Here is a 17,541-nt window from a genome sequence, read left to right as displayed (position 1 = left end):
AAACAACTTGATTTTACAGAATTATTCAAGATGGTGGACGATGATGCACCTTGGGAGGAGATTCTACAACAAATTACAGTTTATACTAAATCTGAGGAAGATGTCTCTACAAAGAAAAGACATAGAGATGATGAGGCAAAGAAGTGTAAAACTGTTAAAAAGGAGTCATTCCCTCCAAAAGCTAAAGATCCAGGAGGCTTTTCTATTCCTTGTACCATAGGGAAGAAAAGGATTAAAAAAGCTCTACTTGATTTAGGTTCAAGTGTTAATTTGATACCTTAATCTTTACTCGAGCAGATCGGTGATGTGAATGTGAAACCTGTAAAGGTTAACTTAGTAATGGCCGATGGATCTTCAAAGGAACCTTGTGGAATTGCAGAGGATATTATAGTTTGTGTAGGCAAACTCAGGTTCTTGGCAGACTTTGTGGTAATGAAGATGGAGACCGAAAAGATACCTATTATTCTTGGAAGACCGTTTCTGAAAACGGCCAAAGCCATCATTGATGTGAACGAAGGTATAGTGGTGCTCCAAGACCGAGAGGAGAGAGTTGTTGTAGATGTCTTTAAAGATGAGAGGCAGATACAGGAGGAAGAAGCTAGTCATTGTTACCAATAAGGAGTATTGGTAAATCTTGAAGAAATTTGTTTTGATGATGCTACAAGAAGTTTTAGTTGCAGAAGATATTAGAATTAGTTAAAAGCAATTTGTAGAAATTAAATGTAGTAGGAAATTCGTGTAAACCTTGTAAACTTGCATTTTTAACTACAATAATCGATTATGATTAAGCAATAATCGATTATCACAAGTCATACTTGAATAATCGATTATCACTTCATATAATCGATTATCACATTTTTGAAAACCTATAACGGACTTGAATAATCGATTATCACTTACAATAATCGATTATTCATGGCAGTTGGGAGCTGACCTTTGGCACTCAGTGTACTTGGCTATATATTTTGTTTCGGAGAAATTAGAAAGCAATGTTTTTGAACTGAGAAAGCTTAGAACACTGTGTGTCAGAGGAACGTTCTCAGAAAGCTTTTTGTTCATTGTTCCCTTGCTTGGTCTTGTCAAAGGAGAGGCTCGCGTATCGTGTGTCGATAGTCGGAGCAGACTCTCTTCAAGTTAGCAAGGTGCTCTGCCCGGTCTTGTGAAAGGAGAAGCTTGTGAATCGTTGGTCGATTGCTGAAGCGGTTCTCTTCAAGTTGGTAGAGTGGTTCTTTTCATTTTATTCCTGTTCATTATCTTGTAATCTGTTAAACCATTTTTAGTGAAAAAGGTTAATCACTATTTATAGTGATTAACGACTGGACGTAGAATCTTTTGATTCGAACCAGGATAAAAATTATGTGTTGATCTTCTTATTCCGTACACTCATATTATTTTACGTATATCAACTGTTTGATTAATTTTCTGAAAGAAAATTATTTTTACTAAAAGGACCAAATTATTTTTAATTGTGATCGAACACGCTTTCCGCTCTCTGAGTTTTAATTCCGCTGCGCTATACTCTTCAAAAAATACCCCTCCGATACCATCAGTCATAAAGCTGCATTTCAAGATGTACACATGACTAGCCATCAAGATGAAATGCCCAAGGTTAAAGGTAAACATTGTTTGTTGTTTCAGGTACAGAAAGGAGAAAAGATTGGAAGAGGAAGAAAAGTTCCTGATGACTGGATGAAAGGAAGACCCCAACTTGGTACACCTGTGAGAATCAAAAACAAGTTGTGGGTTGTGAAAGGCCATAAAGAGAAGGAGATGATAGAGTGATGAGAGGGTCGCACCTCTCACAAAAGTTGTGCATAAAAGAATGCAGTATAGTGCTAGGACATGACTCCTAGGTCGTCTCTCAAGAACCAAATTTGGTTCAAATCTCAGATCAAACACATAGTGGGGGGGGTTTGAAAAAGTTTTTGTGATAAAAAAAATAAAATAAATTAAAATGAAAATTAAACACAACCGAACATAACTGAAAAGAATTAAAGTGAATGATATCCTATTCAAATGCAACACTTAAAACTAAAACGCACAATGCAGCTTGGAATAAACTTTCAAAGAAATGCATTTAAGGCTGTGGAGCTGCACCGTTTCTCCCTCATTCTCGGTTCAAGCTTGAAGATAATAAAAAAAAAGAAAAACCCGTGGAGCTCTCTCTCTTGCTGGACATAACAACCATCACCGGACACTCCTCTAAAATGAACCACCGTCTCTCCTAAAAGTGAATCCCGTGTGCACTAAATTTTTAAAACAAGCCACATAATAAAATGAAAATAAGGCCTCTGCTGGTTTCTTCTCAATCAAACATCACCGCTTTCTCTAAAAGAAAAGAAAGGAAATGCATTGCTTTTTTTCTACAATAATAATATCACCGTCTCTTATTTTCCAGGCCTCATCCAACGTGCACTCTTCCAGCCGTGACAGCTGTTGCTTTCTCCTTGCCTAACGTTCCATTCAACACCGCTTCCAATTCATTCTCAATGCTTCTCCTTCCTTTCTCCAGCTCCACGTATGCGTGCACACCATTCTGCAACTCCAACTTCCATCCCGCGTGTGTAGCCGTGACAGCACTCTGAACGTGCTTCTACTCATTCTCCGCGCACCATTCTTTCCCTCTCGGTGCTTCACTTCTTCCAGCTCCAACACATCATCAAACGTGCTACTCTTCTTCGTTCAATCTTCTCCTGCTCCTTCTTTAATCAGCCTTCTAGCACAACACACCTCCATTTCATTCTTCTTGCATCCACTTCCTGTGCACACCGAGACACGTCCAGCTCCACGCACACAATTATCTCCCTCTCGGTCACTGCTCCAGCGGCTGGCTCCTAGCACCTCTAGCTTCAATGCTTCCAATTAAAATGTTTGAACCAAAGAAAATAAAAAAAAAGGCCATGTTCAATCAGCAAAGTAGAAAAGTGAAACTTTTTCTTTCATTCATCATCAGAATCCAAAAAAAAAAAACGAACGTAGACATCATTTTTCTCCTCCCAGAACACAAGCTGAGAGTGCCAAGTCACTAACTTCTAATTTTTGGGTCTACTCTAATTTACCAAAAATTGACCCAAAATGTAAGAGTTGATACAGAAATTCTAAACTACTGAATTACAATTTAATTAATTCTAAAATGTCTGTGTGGAGAGTCTTGAATTTATTTGGCATTCTTCCTGATGTCCCAAAATGTATTTCCGAAATTTTCCTGCACTTCAAAAATGCACTTAATCAGCTCAGAAAATCCAAATTAGCAAAATTACAAATTTCTGACCAAATTAAGCAGAATTCGGAAAACGGGGAAATAACAAACAATTTAAACACAATTCCCTGGTTTATTTAAGTGCAATAAACTAAATATAATTCAAGAAATAACGACTCATCATAGAGATAGAGTCTCCATATTCTAGAAGAGTCAAAACAGTACACAGGAAACAACTGAGGAGTTGGTGGGACAAGGACATCAAATATGAAGAAGGAACTTGAACTTTATTGGGTCAAGCTAATGACGTTAAAAGAGCGCTTGCTGGGAGGCAACCCAGTGATTTAAGAACTTTTGATTTTATTTTGGTTTTATAATTTTTAATCAGTTGGACATTATTTTTGTAAATATTTTGTTGGATATAGCATCTACTAAAGGATGCTAGGTGGTTAAGTATCTACTGAAGGATACTAAGTTTGTAACACCTACTGATGGGTGTTGGTAAGAAAATTTTGCACCTACTGATGGGTGTTGCTAAGAAAGTTTTGCACCTACTGATGAGTGTTGGTGGATTTTGGGTCAAGCTCGTGACGTTAAACAAGCGCTACCTGGGAGGCAACCCAGTTGATTGATTGTTTTTGTTTGTTTCATTGTAGTAGTATAATAGGGTTTTGCATAAGTAATCTGAAAATATAGTTGCAGGGAACCAGTGAGGGGAATGTTTAGGAGGCACCTAGGTTAAGCAAGGAAGGAGAAGAGCACTTCACAAAAGTGCCGCTGAGCGGTACTATCGCAGATTGGGCTTTGGTTGCCCCTTAGCGGGACCCGAGCCCATTAGGGTATTTTTATACCCTAAGCTGCGCATAAGCTTCTATTTTCAGGCTCTTCTCTGCACACACACTCATACATACCTTTTCCAAGGTTCTCCACATCTTTTCCCTCTTCCCTCTTGAGAAAATCTCTCTTCCATTCACTTTCTCACTAGTGTTCCATCCAAGTTTGGGGTTGGAAGAGAGCATCATACCTTGGAAGCATTCTCATTGCATCTAGCATCTCCACCCAAGTAAGTAAAGCATTTTGTTCATTTTAGGGTTCTTGAGTTTGAATATGATTGTTAAAGCATGAATATTTAGGGGTTTTGATTTCTATGCATGATTTGATGATTAAATTGATGTTTGAACCGATTGAACTGCATGATTTTGATCTGGAAAACTGAAAATTGCATGTGGGTGGAGTTAGGACAGGTTAAAAAGGGATTTTTCAAAAATCTGCAGAGTCACCGCTCAGGGGTCAATTGCCACTGAGCGGCACTCTGCCAGACTTGAATTTTTTGATCCATGGTGTTCTGGATTGTTACACTAGTGGCGCTGAGGGGTAATTCTGACCCTCAGCGGTGGTTTAGTTTCGAAATAAGGTGTGTTCTGTGTTTTACTAATGATTAACATCATGTTCTATGGTTTTGTATCTGTGTTTGATTGTAGGAATGACATCCTCTTCAGGCAAAAGATTGAAGACCATGGCATCCAAGAGAAAAGAAAAGGAACCAGAACAACCCCATTCTAGTAAGTTCCTATCTCGAAAACATGAGAAGCACTTCAAGGTGGTCCAAGATAGGAGACTCCTTATGCAGAGAAAGGTTGGAATGATACCTAACTTTGCTCCTCAATTTGGAGAGCAATTGTTAGGGAATGATTGGGGAAAGCTAGCCACATACCCTGCACCTGCAAATATAGCTGTGGTAAAAGAATTCTACCCCAATGCAAAGAAGATTGGTGATTATCCAACTGAGAATTATCTAGGCTATGTCAGAGGCCACGCTATCAGGTATGATCCTGATTCCATCAATAACTTCCTGGATACTGTGTGGGCTGGTGAGCAGTGCTAGTTTGCTCTCTGTATGGAGGAAGGTGCTGATTTGGAGGATGTGGAGAGAGTGCTGTGTATACCTGGAGGACACTTTCAAAGGAATAGAACTGGCTCTGTGGTGAATATTAGGAGGACTGACCTGACTCCTCTTGCAAAGTATTGGATGGCGTTTTCCCATGCTAACACATAAATTTGTCCATCATCTCTACAAGAAGAAAAGCAGTTGATAGAAATTCTGAAAGCCAACAAAGAAGCAATTGGGTGGTCAATATCAGATCTTAAAGGTATTAGCCCAACTTATTGCATGCATAAGATTTTTATGGAAGAAGATTATAAACCAAGTGCTCAACCACAGAGAAGGTTAAATCCTGTTATGAAGGAGGTGGTCAGAAAAGAAGTGTTGAAACTGCTAGAAGCTGGTATCATCTATCCAATCTCTGATAGTGAATGGGTGAGTCAGTACAGGTGGTTCCAAAGAAAGGTGGGATGACAGTAATTATAATGATAAGAATGAACTCATTCCTACTAGAACAGTTACTGGCTAGCGTATGTGCATTGACTACAGGAAGCTAAATAAAGCCACTAGGAAAGATCATTTTCCTCTTCCTTTCATGGATCAGATGTTAGAAAGGTTATCAGGTCAGGCTTTTTATTGTTTCCTAGATGGATATTCTGGATACAATCAAATTGTGGTAGATCCAAAAGATCAGGAGAAGACGACTTTTACTTGTCCTTTTGGTATCTTTGCATATAGAAAGATGCCATTTGGATTGTGTAATGCCCCAGCTACATTTCAAAGGTGTATGCAGGCAATTTTTGCAGATCTCTTGGAAAAATGCATTGAAGTATTCATGGATGATTTCTCAGTTTTTGGAAATTCTTTCCAAAGATGTTTGGCTAATCTGAACATTGTTCTCAAAGGATGTGTTCAGACAAATCTTGTTCTTAACTGGGAGAAATGTCATTTCATGGTAACTGAAGGAATTGTACTGGGGCATAAAATCTCTGCTAAAGGAATTGAGGTAGATAAAGCTAAAGTAGAAGTCATTGAGAAACTACCTCCACCAACAAATGTAAGAGGGATTAGGAGTTTTCTTAGTCATGTTGGGTTCTGTAGAAGATTCATCAAAGATTTCTCAAAAGTTCCTAAACCATTGAGTAATCTTTTGATGAAGGAAACTCCTTTTGTGATGAATGAAGATTGTTTGAAAGCTTTTAACACATTGAAGAATAAACTAGTGTCAGCTCCAGTAATTGTAGCGCCAGATTGGAATCAAAATTTTGAATTAATGTGTGATGCAAGTGATTATGCAATAGGAGTTGTCCTGGGCCAGAGAAAAGAACAAAAGTTTCACCCAATTTATTATGCTAGCAAAGTTCTGAATGATGCTCAATTGAATTATGCTACCACAGAAAAAGAATTCCTGGCTATTGTGTATGCTTTAGAGAAATTTAGACCTTATCTCATTGGGTATAAGGTGATTGTCTATAGAGATCATGCAGCTATCAAATATTTGTTGACAAAGCCAGATTCTAAGCCACGTCTGATTAGATGGGTACTACTGTTGCAAGAATTTGATGTCGAAATCCGTGATAAGAAAGGAAGTGAGAACTTGATTGCTGATCATTTGTCACGGTTAGTCAACAATGAGGTCACTAGTAAGGAGTCTGAAATCTGGGAATCTTTTTCAGATGAAACACTCATGTATATTCAGCAGAGGCCCTGGTTTGCTGATATGGCTAATTTCAAAGCTGCAAGGGTCATGCCAGAAGACTTAACTTGGCAACAAAGAAAGAAATTTTTGCATGATGCCAAGCAATTTGTTTGGGATGATCCTTATTTGTTTAAGATTGGAGCAGATAATCTTCTGAGGAGATGTGTGACAAATGACGAAGCAGAAGGAATTCTCTGGCATTGTCATGATTCACCTTATGGAGGATATTTTAATGGAGAAAGAACAGCAGCAAAAGTCCTTCAATCAGGGTTTTATTGGCCAACTTTATTTAAAGATTCCCATAATCATGCTAGAAATTGTGATAAATGTCAAAGAGCAGGGACAATCACTAAACGTCATGAGATGCCTTTACAAGGCATTTTAGAGGTTGAGGATTTTGATTGCTGGGGTATTGATTTTGTCGGACCCTTCCCTCCATCTTTCAACAATGAATATATTTTGGTAGCAGTGGATTATGTGAGTAAATGGGTGGAAGCATTAGCTTGTCCTAAAAATGATGCTAGCACAGTGATTAAATTCTTGAAGAGACAGATATTCCCATGTTTCAAACACTATGGAGTGAAACATAAGGTAGCTGCACCTTATCATCCACAAACCAATGGACAAGCTGAGGTATCTAACAGGGAAATAAAAAGGATCCTGGAGAAAACAGTGACTTCATCAAAAAAGGATTGGTCACTCAAATTGGATGATGCTCTTTGGGCCTACAGGACTGCAATGAAGACATCTATGGGATTATCACCGTTTCAATTAGTCTATGGGAAAGCATGTCATTTGCCAGTAGAATTGGAGCATAGAGCGTTATGGGCTTTGAAATTCTTGAATTTTGATCCTTATGAAACTCAATGCACACGTAGAAGGCAGATTTTGGAGCTTGAAGAAATGCGATTACATGCATATGATTCATCTAAAGCTTACAAAGACAAGATCAAATTTTATCATGACAGGAAGTTGGTGAATAGAGTTTTCAATCCAGGACAGCAGGTATTATTGTTCAATTCAAGATTGAAGATATTTCCTGGGAAGCTGAAGTCAAAATGGTCAGGACCATTTGTGATAAAAGAAGTGCATCCGCATGGAGCAATTGAAATATTTAATCCAGCTGCTGATGATCCACAGAAAAGTTGGGTGGTGAATGGTCAACGTCTCAAGCCCTATCTAGGGGGAGAGGTGCAACAATTGTCCACAAAGATGCTGTTGGTTGATCCTTGAGAGTTTGGGTCAGGCTCGTGACGTTAAACAAGAGCTTACTGGGAGGCAACCCAGTGTTCTGTACATATTTTTTGTTTTAGATTAGGGTTGATGAACTCTATTGGAAACCTGGTTTGTTATGATGGTTTGCTATTAACTGCGATTGAGTGATAAGTAATGCTTGATGATGATTTGAGATTGATTGATGTTGAGATAGATGTGCACATAAAATGCTTATACAGGTGATTCACAAGCTTTGTGAACAAATGCAGGATATCATGATTGTGATTGTGAAATTAAGCAGGATGTGTATGTCAAATGTGAATGAGCTTATATGTGAGGTTTTGAGCTCCATAGTTGTTATTGATTGATTGCTATTACTTTGAAAGCATGAATGACTTTGCCCAGGTTTTCTATGATTGAATCAATTGCTTGCTTTGCATCATGTGATTAAGGCCGATTGTTGAAACCTTTTTATTGGCCAAATTCATAAAGTTAGCCCACTAAAAGAGAACACTTTGTGTTTTATCCTTTGAACCCTTAGCCTTGAACATAAATTGAAAACCCTTGTTGAAAAGCTTTACCTTGAGTTAAGTAAAAAATCATGTGTGGTATTGTTAAATGTTCAAGTTTGGGGTTGTTGGGAAAACATGAAAAAGGAAAAGCATTTTGTTGGGAACACATCCTGCTTAATCTCACAATCACAATCACAATATCATGCATTTGTTCACAAAGCTTGTGAATCACCTGTATAAACATGTAATGTGCACATCTCAACATCAATCAATCTCAAAGCATCATCAAGCATTACTTATCAAACAATCACAGTCATAAGCAAACCACCATAACAAACCAAGTTTCCAATTGAGTACATCAACCCTAATCTAAAACAAAAGTAAATAAGTTCAGAACACTAAACCAAACAAAAGCATAAGTTCTGCTCTAGTTATGATAGCATTCATCAGTAAATGCTATCTCAGCTCCTCATCAATCTGAGTTGTCCACTGTATCTTCCTTTTCTTCCTCATCTTCAACATCCTCGAATGCATCATCATCATCATCATCAGCTTTATCTTCATCACTCTCCCTAACTGAAGCTTCAGCTGCTTCACCACCTCCTTGCACCGGCTCCTCTGGCCAAGCTACCACATTATGAAACTCCTCCATAGTCCACCTGTGAGCTGTAAGTGTATCATACATTCCAACAATCATCTCAGCAGTAGCCACCTGCCCTCTATGGATAGACTGTAACTGTGCACCTATAAGAGACATGTACATGTCCCTCATTTGGAACGATTCTGCTTCATGTGTCTCAGCAGATGTCTGACTCTATGCTTGCCTTCTCTCTCTGCGAGCACGGCGTGGTGGAACTGGTTGAGCTGCTTCCTAACCTATATAGTATTGTCTATAATAGGCCCCATCAATTGCTTTCCTTGGCCTTTCAAATGGTGGAGAAGAAGTATCTACCCTAGCTATCTTGCAGAGGTGTGTGATTAAGGAAGGATGTCCTAAGGGTGCTTTATTATTTGTGGTATTAGCGCACACCCTGATCTCATCAGCTATCACCTGCCCAATATTAACATTCAAATTCCTGATAGCACAGTAGATGAAGAGTCTCCTGCTAAGAGTAATATCTGAGAAATGAGAACATGTCTGAATGTTAGCATGGGAAAACGCCATCCAATACTTTGCAAGAGGAGTCAGGTCAGTCCTCCTAATATTCACCACAGAGCCAGTTCTATTCCTTTGAAAGTGTCCTCCAGGTATACACAGCACTCTCTCCACATCCTCCAAATCAGCACCTTCCTCCATACAGAGAGCAAACTAGCACTGCTCACCAGCCCACACAGTATCCAGGAAGTTATTGATGGAATCAGGATCATACCTGATAGCGTGGCCTCTGACATAGCCTAGATAATTCTCAGTTGGATAATCACCAATCTTCTTTGCATTGGGGTAGAATTCTTTTACACAGCTATATTTGCAGGTGCAGGGTATGTGGCTAGCTTTCCCCAATCATTCCCTAACAATTGCTCTCCAAATTGAGGAGCAAAGTTAGGTATCATTCAACCTTTCTCTGCATAAGGAGTCTCCTATCTTGGACCACCTTGAACCACCTGTACTGGACTCACCCATTCACTATCAGAGATTGGATAGATGATACCAGCTTCTAGCAGTTTCAACACTTCTTTTCTGACCACCTCCTTCATAACAGGATTTAACCTTCTCTGTGGTTGAGCACTTGGTTTATAATCTTCTTCCATAAAAATCTTATGCATGCAATAAGTTGGGCTAATACCTTTAAGATCTGATATTGACCACCCAATTGCTTCTTTGTTGGCTTTCAGAATTTCTATCAACTGCTTTTCTTCTTGTAGAGATGATGGACAAATTTATGATCACCAAAATATGATGTCACAAACTTGTTTTTCAATCGGCAAGTATGACCGAATCGTTCAAGTAATAAACTTGGTAAGACCAAGTATCGTTCTTCCCAAAGGACTCACGGCCTAGTTTAGTTGTGTGGTTTGTTGATTAGCTAAGACTTAGAGACGAAATATTTGGATTTTATATGCAGAAAACGAAAATTAAATATGTATGCATGAGTGTGATCAATGGCTAAAGCAAAATACAAACACTTTCAATGGAATATATGGGTGAGTATGTTGTTGGGGGTCAATTTCATCTTATCCACTCTCATATATTTTAGGAATTCAACATTCAAATCATCATTGTTAATGCCACTCTCTAATGTACCTTTCCAGAAGGCTTCTCCCTAATCACGAGTTCATACAATTCCTAGCATTCCTAATGATCAGTTCATAAGTGCAGGAGCTTAACGACAACCAATATAAAATTGGGAGAAATTCCCCGGATCTAGACTTCCCCGTACGCGCCCGTATCGACAAATCCAATAATCATGCATCGAATGAGTTAAACAATGCAAGCATTAAGCAAAGAGGAAAAACCCTAACTAATGATGAAAGAAAGCATAAGTCTTAATTAAAAGATGTAAAAACAGATTCCATATATGAGAGCTTCAAAAGATTACATTGATTCCCCAACAAACATACAAGGTTTAGTTCATCATATTCATGATGAACCTAGATGAATAACAATGAAAGAATGAAAGAATAAACCCTAAAAAGGTGAAAAGGAAGCCTCAGCATCCAAGATCCTCCTTCAAAGGGGTGGAAGAGAGAGTGTTTGCCTCGTTTCTGCCAAAGATGCCTAACCCTAGGAAACCCTAAAGCTTATATATCATTCGTAAATTACAAAAAGTTAAGTCCAAGCCCATTAAAGTGCCGCTCAGCGGTGAGTGCGTGACTTGTTTGCTCCCCTCAGCGGACCTCCCGCAAGCTCCTGAGTGCCGCTCAACGGTAAACTGCCGCTGAGCGGTGACTTCGGCTTCTCCTTTTGCACTTTTTATTGTCTTTTCTGATTTCATCTCTCTCCTTCTTCACTTCTTTCACCAAATTCACCTTAAAACCTGCACAAAAACACTGAAATCAAGCATAAACCTGTCCAGCTCTCTTATTTCTAAAAATATGAAGAAAAGCATGATTTCAAGCTAGTTTCTAAGTGTAAAGGTTGGTTTTAGTGTCAATTTTAATCATGAAAATAACAGTTTTTCAACTGTTATCACAACCCCAAACTTAGAACTTTGCTTGTCCTCAAGCAAACAAGATGTAACTCTATCTTCAACCAATTCATATGATGATTCACTTCGTTCAAAATCTTCTTTTCAATGATAAGTAAAAACTTCAATCAAACTTATGACCAAAATTTCAATCAAGATGTGCACATGCTTTAGTGTTCACAAAGTCATTTAAATTCCAACAAATGCTATTTTTCATGAATGATCAATCAATTCAGCATGGATGTTCATGTGTTCATGGAATATTTCCTCACTAAGTCAAGTGTTTCACTCACACTCAAGTGTATAAAAGGTAATCACTGATTCACTCTACTATCACAATGTCACATGAATTAATTTTGCCTTTCATTTTACCATAATCAAAAACATTCACTAGCATGCATCATCACAAGGACTTTTTAATGGCTTATAATGTGGCTGGGCTAACAAGAAAATTGGTTTTTCTGGATCACAAAATCCTTGAGTTAAGAGAATCATAATCAACACAATCATCTTATACTTTCCCAACTTTCTTTTGCCTTTGCATTGAGCTTTGCTTCTTTTTCTTTTCTTTTCTTTTTCTTTGCGTATTCTTACTTTTTAGCTCTTAGCTCAATGCTTTTCATGTTTTCCCAACAACCCCAAACTTGAATATTTGACAATATCACATAAGATCTTCTACTTAACTCAAGGTAAAGATTTTCAATCAAGGGTTTTCAGTGTATATTCAAGGCTAAGGGTTCAAAGGATAGAACACAAAGTGTTCCCTTTTAGTGGGCTACTTTTACGAATTTGGCCAATAAAAAGGGTTTCAACAAACGGCCTTGATCATATGATGCAAAACAAGCAATTGGTTCAATCATAGAAAACCTGGGCAAAATCATTCATACTTTCAAAGTAATAGCATTCAACAATAACAACTCTGGAGCTCTAAACCTCACATATAAGCTCATTCACATTTGACATACACATCCTGCTTAATTTCACAATCACAATCATGATACCCTGCATTTGTTCACAAAGCTTGTGAATCACCTGTATAAGCATTTTACTGTGCACATCATCTCAACATCAATCAATCCTAAGCATCATTCAGCATTACTTATCACACAATCACAGTTAATAGCAAACCATCATAACAAACCAGGTGTTCAATAGAGTATATCAAACCCTAATCTAAAAAAAAACAAATAATGCTTACAGAATACTGGGTTGCCTCCCAATAAGCGCTTGTTTAACGTCACGAGCCTGACCCAAACTTTCAAGGATCAACCAACAACATCATTGTGGAAAATTGTTGCACCTCTCCCCCTAGATAGGGTTTGAGACGTTGACCATTCACCACCCAACTTCTCTGTGGATCATCAGCAGCTGGATTAAATATTTCAATTGCTCCATGCGGATGCACTTCTTTTATCACATATGGTCCTGACCATTTTGATTTCAGCTTTGATGAGTCAATATTTTGTTCACTTCACTTAGTTTATTATACTAGAATTAATCGGGGAATTGTGCTTAAATGTCTGGTATTTTCCCATTTTTCCTAATTGTGCTTAATTTGATCAGAAATTCTTATTTTAATTAATTTGAATGATTTGAGCTAATTATTTGCATTATTAATTGTAGGGAAAATTTCGGAAATACAATTTGGGACATTTAGAGGCTAAATAGTAATCTGAGGAGGTGTGGATTTAAATTATGGGAGTGCACATGGAGATGGGCTTGGTTGGAGAAGCTAAGAAGTGGTGCTGGAAGAAAAAGAGGCTCACGGCCTGCACCCAACAGAAGCACGAGCGTCCAACACTTCAGCGCACGTCCAGCAGCTTCAGCACACGCCCACGACGAGCGTCCAACAGCCTCAGCACACGCCCACGATGAGCGTCCAGCAGATGGCACGCACGTCCTGATTTGGCTTCTCGTGGATAGCACGAGCGTCCAACACTTCAGCGCACGTCCAGCACGTCCGCACACATCCAGCACGAACGTCCAGCAAAGTGGAAGACAGCGCACGTCCAACACACTCCACAGCGCACGTCCGCACACATCCAGGCCGCACGTCCAATAGTTGCGGTCCAGCACACGCCCATTCTTTCACGCTCCCAGCTGATTCACATCCAGCGCCTTCTTCCATTCAGCAACAGAGAAGCCACATGGGAAGCAGCGGTGCATCCAGTAGAGTCCAGGAGGCATCACGCATGAAGGAGCTTCACGGTCCAGCAGAGGAAGTGGTTTTCATTTTTCCAGAACTTGGTTTATGCACCTTTGGAGCTTTATTCCAGCAAGCACGTCCAACAAGGAGAGCCACACGTGAAGGGGTGTCAAAAGCAAGCAGGTCCAGCATGCTTTGAAGACGTGGTGCTTGGCTTTGGAGGGAGATGCACACGGAGATTAGGAGTGTCACGGCCTGCACCAGCAGCTTCAACAAGGTCTCCACGGGAATTGAAGCACACGGCCCACACTTAGGAGGTGGCATCCAGCAAGCAAGGGTGTGATGGGCAGCTTTCTTAGGTGGCAAAAGAAGTAAGCACACGTCCAGCACACTCCACACGCATCCAACAATGTAGGGGTGCACTGTCCAGTGAGGCCCACCACGGCCCAAGGCCTGGGAAGCAGTTTTGGGGGTGCATCCAGCACTGATCCAGAAACGTGAGAGTCCATGGCAGCTTTCTTAGGTGGTGCGTAAAGAAAGAAGAAGCACACAACAGCAGATGTTGCGTTGAAAAGAGGGAGGTGCACGAAGAAGCCAAATGAAAGTTGGTCCAGAGGAATGGGCGAGAAAAGGGCACAAGTCATCTTTCATTTTTGGAAGTTAAGACCCAGCCGCCACCTTGAGAGGCATTATTATCTTTCACTGAGAAAAAAAAAGTACTGGAAAGATGGAGGGTGATGTAGCTTGAAGTTCTTGGTGCCTTCTCCTTCGGTTTTGTACACTTTTCCATTTAAGCTTTTATTCATCTGCTGTTATCATCTTTGGATTCTATAAACTGCACTCTGTATTCTGTTTGTGCAAGTTGTTATTGTAATTTGAAGCTTTGTAATTTCATTTTTGAAGTGTTTCATTTCTTTTCATTTGTGTTGAATAGTCACGGCTGTGTTAGTGTTATTCTCCTTTCTTCATTTAGTTTTCTTTGATGCATTTGGGTGAATGTTTTTATTGTTCAAAGCTTGAAAGTTTCACGGCTGTCCAAAACAGAAAAAAAAAATCACAAACCCCCCACTACGTGTTTGATCTAAGACTGAACCCAAATTGGTCCTTGAGAGACGACCTAGGAGTCACTTCCTAGCACTATACTGCATTCTTTCATGCACAACTTTTGTTGGGAGGTGCGACCCTCTCATCAAAATGGCGCCGTTGCCGGGGACCAACGGTTCGGTCTTAGGTTTCTGTTGTGTTAGTATGTGTTGTGTTTTGTCTTGTGTTGTGATGTGACGTGATGTGATGTTCTGTTGTGTGTGTGTGTGTTGCATGTATAAATGTGTTGTGTTTTATTTGTTTCGTGATTTTTAGTATTATTCTTTTTCCATGTCTACCTATTTTGATTTCGTGAATACTGCTTGTTTTGCTAGTGCCTCTGATTATGATTCTCCTTCTGCATGTTACTCTGATTGTAATTCATATTCTGCTGATTTCTATGTTGAGAACAATATGACTCATCCTCTAATTTATGAGAGTGCTCTTTGTGAGCCGGTTTCACTTAAGGGGGATGATCTTCATTGCGATCTCACCCCTGGACTGATACATTTGCTGCCTAAGTTTCATGGTTTTGCAGGAGAATGCCCACACAGACATTTGGAGGAGCTCCACATCATGTGCTCTTCAATGAAGCCTCCAGATGTCCCTCTTGATTACATTTTCTTGAGCGCATTTCCGCATTCATTACAAGGAGCAGCTAAGGATTGGAAAGACTCTCTTCCTCTGAGATCCGTTACCGATTGGGGATATCTTGAGCACCAGTTTCTGAGCAAATTTTCCCCTGTGCAATATGCTTACAGCAACGGTCTTGGATGGAATGACCCTACATTGGGATGGTATGATGCTCCACAGCATCAATATCAAGAACCACCATTCCAGAGTACTTTTATGCCTCCACCAGTCCAGCAATACCAAAGTCAGCAATATGATGCTCCTGCCCAAATAACTCCTCAGCCTTCTACTTCTGAGCCTACATTGCAGGAGTTGTTGGAGCAGATGACCATGCAGAACCTTCAGTTTCGGCAAGAGAATATGCAGTTCCAGCAAGAAATAGGAGCTGCCATTCAGAGTATGACTGATCAGATAGGGCAGATGGCCACTCAACTCACTGAGGAACAGTCTCAAGATTCAGAGTTACCATTTCAGACTGTTCAGATTCCAGATGATGATGATAGTGGCATCAACATAGAAGATGGGGAGAAGAGTCATGAACTTACTATGGTGCCATCTACTTTCCCATCATCCTATGTCCCCACTCTTGCACCTGAGGAGACTGCTGAAGATCTTGAGGACCAGGCAGGTATAAGCAGTAATTTTGAATCAGGTAGACAATTTTCATCTTCCACCACTTTTCCAATCTTTAGGGAAGTGGAGGAAAACATACCTAATTTTGACTATGCTGTCGATGATTATGCTGTTGATAGGTATGTTGGTGATTGTATTGTTGATGAGTCTGTTTTTAATTCTCCCTCTCTGCATGATGAGAATCAATTTTTGATATCAAATTCATATGTTTATTCTCCATGCACTGAACATGAATCTGAATCTGTGGTTGATATTGTTTCTGAATTTGAAATTGATTCATGTTCTGAGAGTTTATCTGTTGTTCAGCCTGTTACACTGGGATTGGGTGTTATACCCCTGCATGTCATTTCTTTGGAACCACATTGCACTAACCCTATTGCAGGAGGTACAAATGAATTTGATCAACAAACACCCACAGTGGACAACAAAGGTGCTGACACTGACAAAAGCTTCAAGATCAATAGGCACCTGCTGAACCCACTCATCAACAATCACTTCTTCTTAGATCCAGCTGTGGAAGACATTTCCCTGCTTGATCAAATATGGAGGATGAAGCAATTTTTCCTCAAAACTTCCTGGCTGGATCCTGTGGTGGAAGACATCTCCCTGAAAGTCCAAAATTGGCAACTGCCACCATGACCAGGGGAGTTTTCTTTCTCTCTTCTCCCCCTTTTCCTACTTTTATTGCACTTGTCCATGATCTGTTGACTGTTATGATTTCTGATCTTATGCTTATGACACATTGAGGACACTGTGTAGTTTAAGTGTGGTCTATTGGGGGAGATTTTTAATTTTCTTCGTTAGTTTTTGTTTTCTTGGTTAAATTTTTTTTTCTTTTCTAGGTAGTTTTTGTTTTGTCTTGTATACAGTTTTACATGTTTCTCTTGATTTCTGGACTTTGTTTGGGTTGTAGACTTATCATTTCCTTCACTTGATTGATACTTATTTGTTTGAAATCCTTGCTTTTCTCTGCTTGGAAGATGATTATGATTTTTGAGAGTTGAATTGATTGTGACAGAATTACCCTGTGTGAGATTTGAGCCACTTTATGTTCTTTCTTGTGTGTGATATATCTCTTGATTGCTTGCGCATATGCCTTGGCTTGACTCTTGTTGATAATTCTTGATTGATATGCATGTTTGGAAGTGATAAAGGCAATTTTGTTCTTGAGCCACTCTAGCCAAATAAGCCTACCTTATTGTGATCCTTTGATAACCCTTTTGAGCCTGTACTTTCCCCATTTCTTTGTTTTGAAGCTCATACACTAGCCCTAAGTAAAAAAAAAACCATGTTTAACTTAACCTTAGGGAATTTGTGAGCTTTGGAAGTGTTTTGGGAACAAGTGTGGTCTTCCTGGGGATTTTGATGAATTGGCTAGTTGGTTCCTCTTCTTGTTTTGTTTTGGTAAATATAT

Source organism: Vigna umbellata, chromosome 2, assembly GCF_029865625.1.
Source record: "Vigna umbellata cultivar VRB3 chromosome 2, Vumbellata_1.0, whole genome shotgun sequence".
Lineage (NCBI taxonomy): Eukaryota > Viridiplantae > Streptophyta > Magnoliopsida > Fabales > Fabaceae > Vigna > Vigna umbellata.
The sequence above is the reverse complement of the archived record's forward strand: the minus strand, read 5'-3'. Positions refer to the sequence as shown.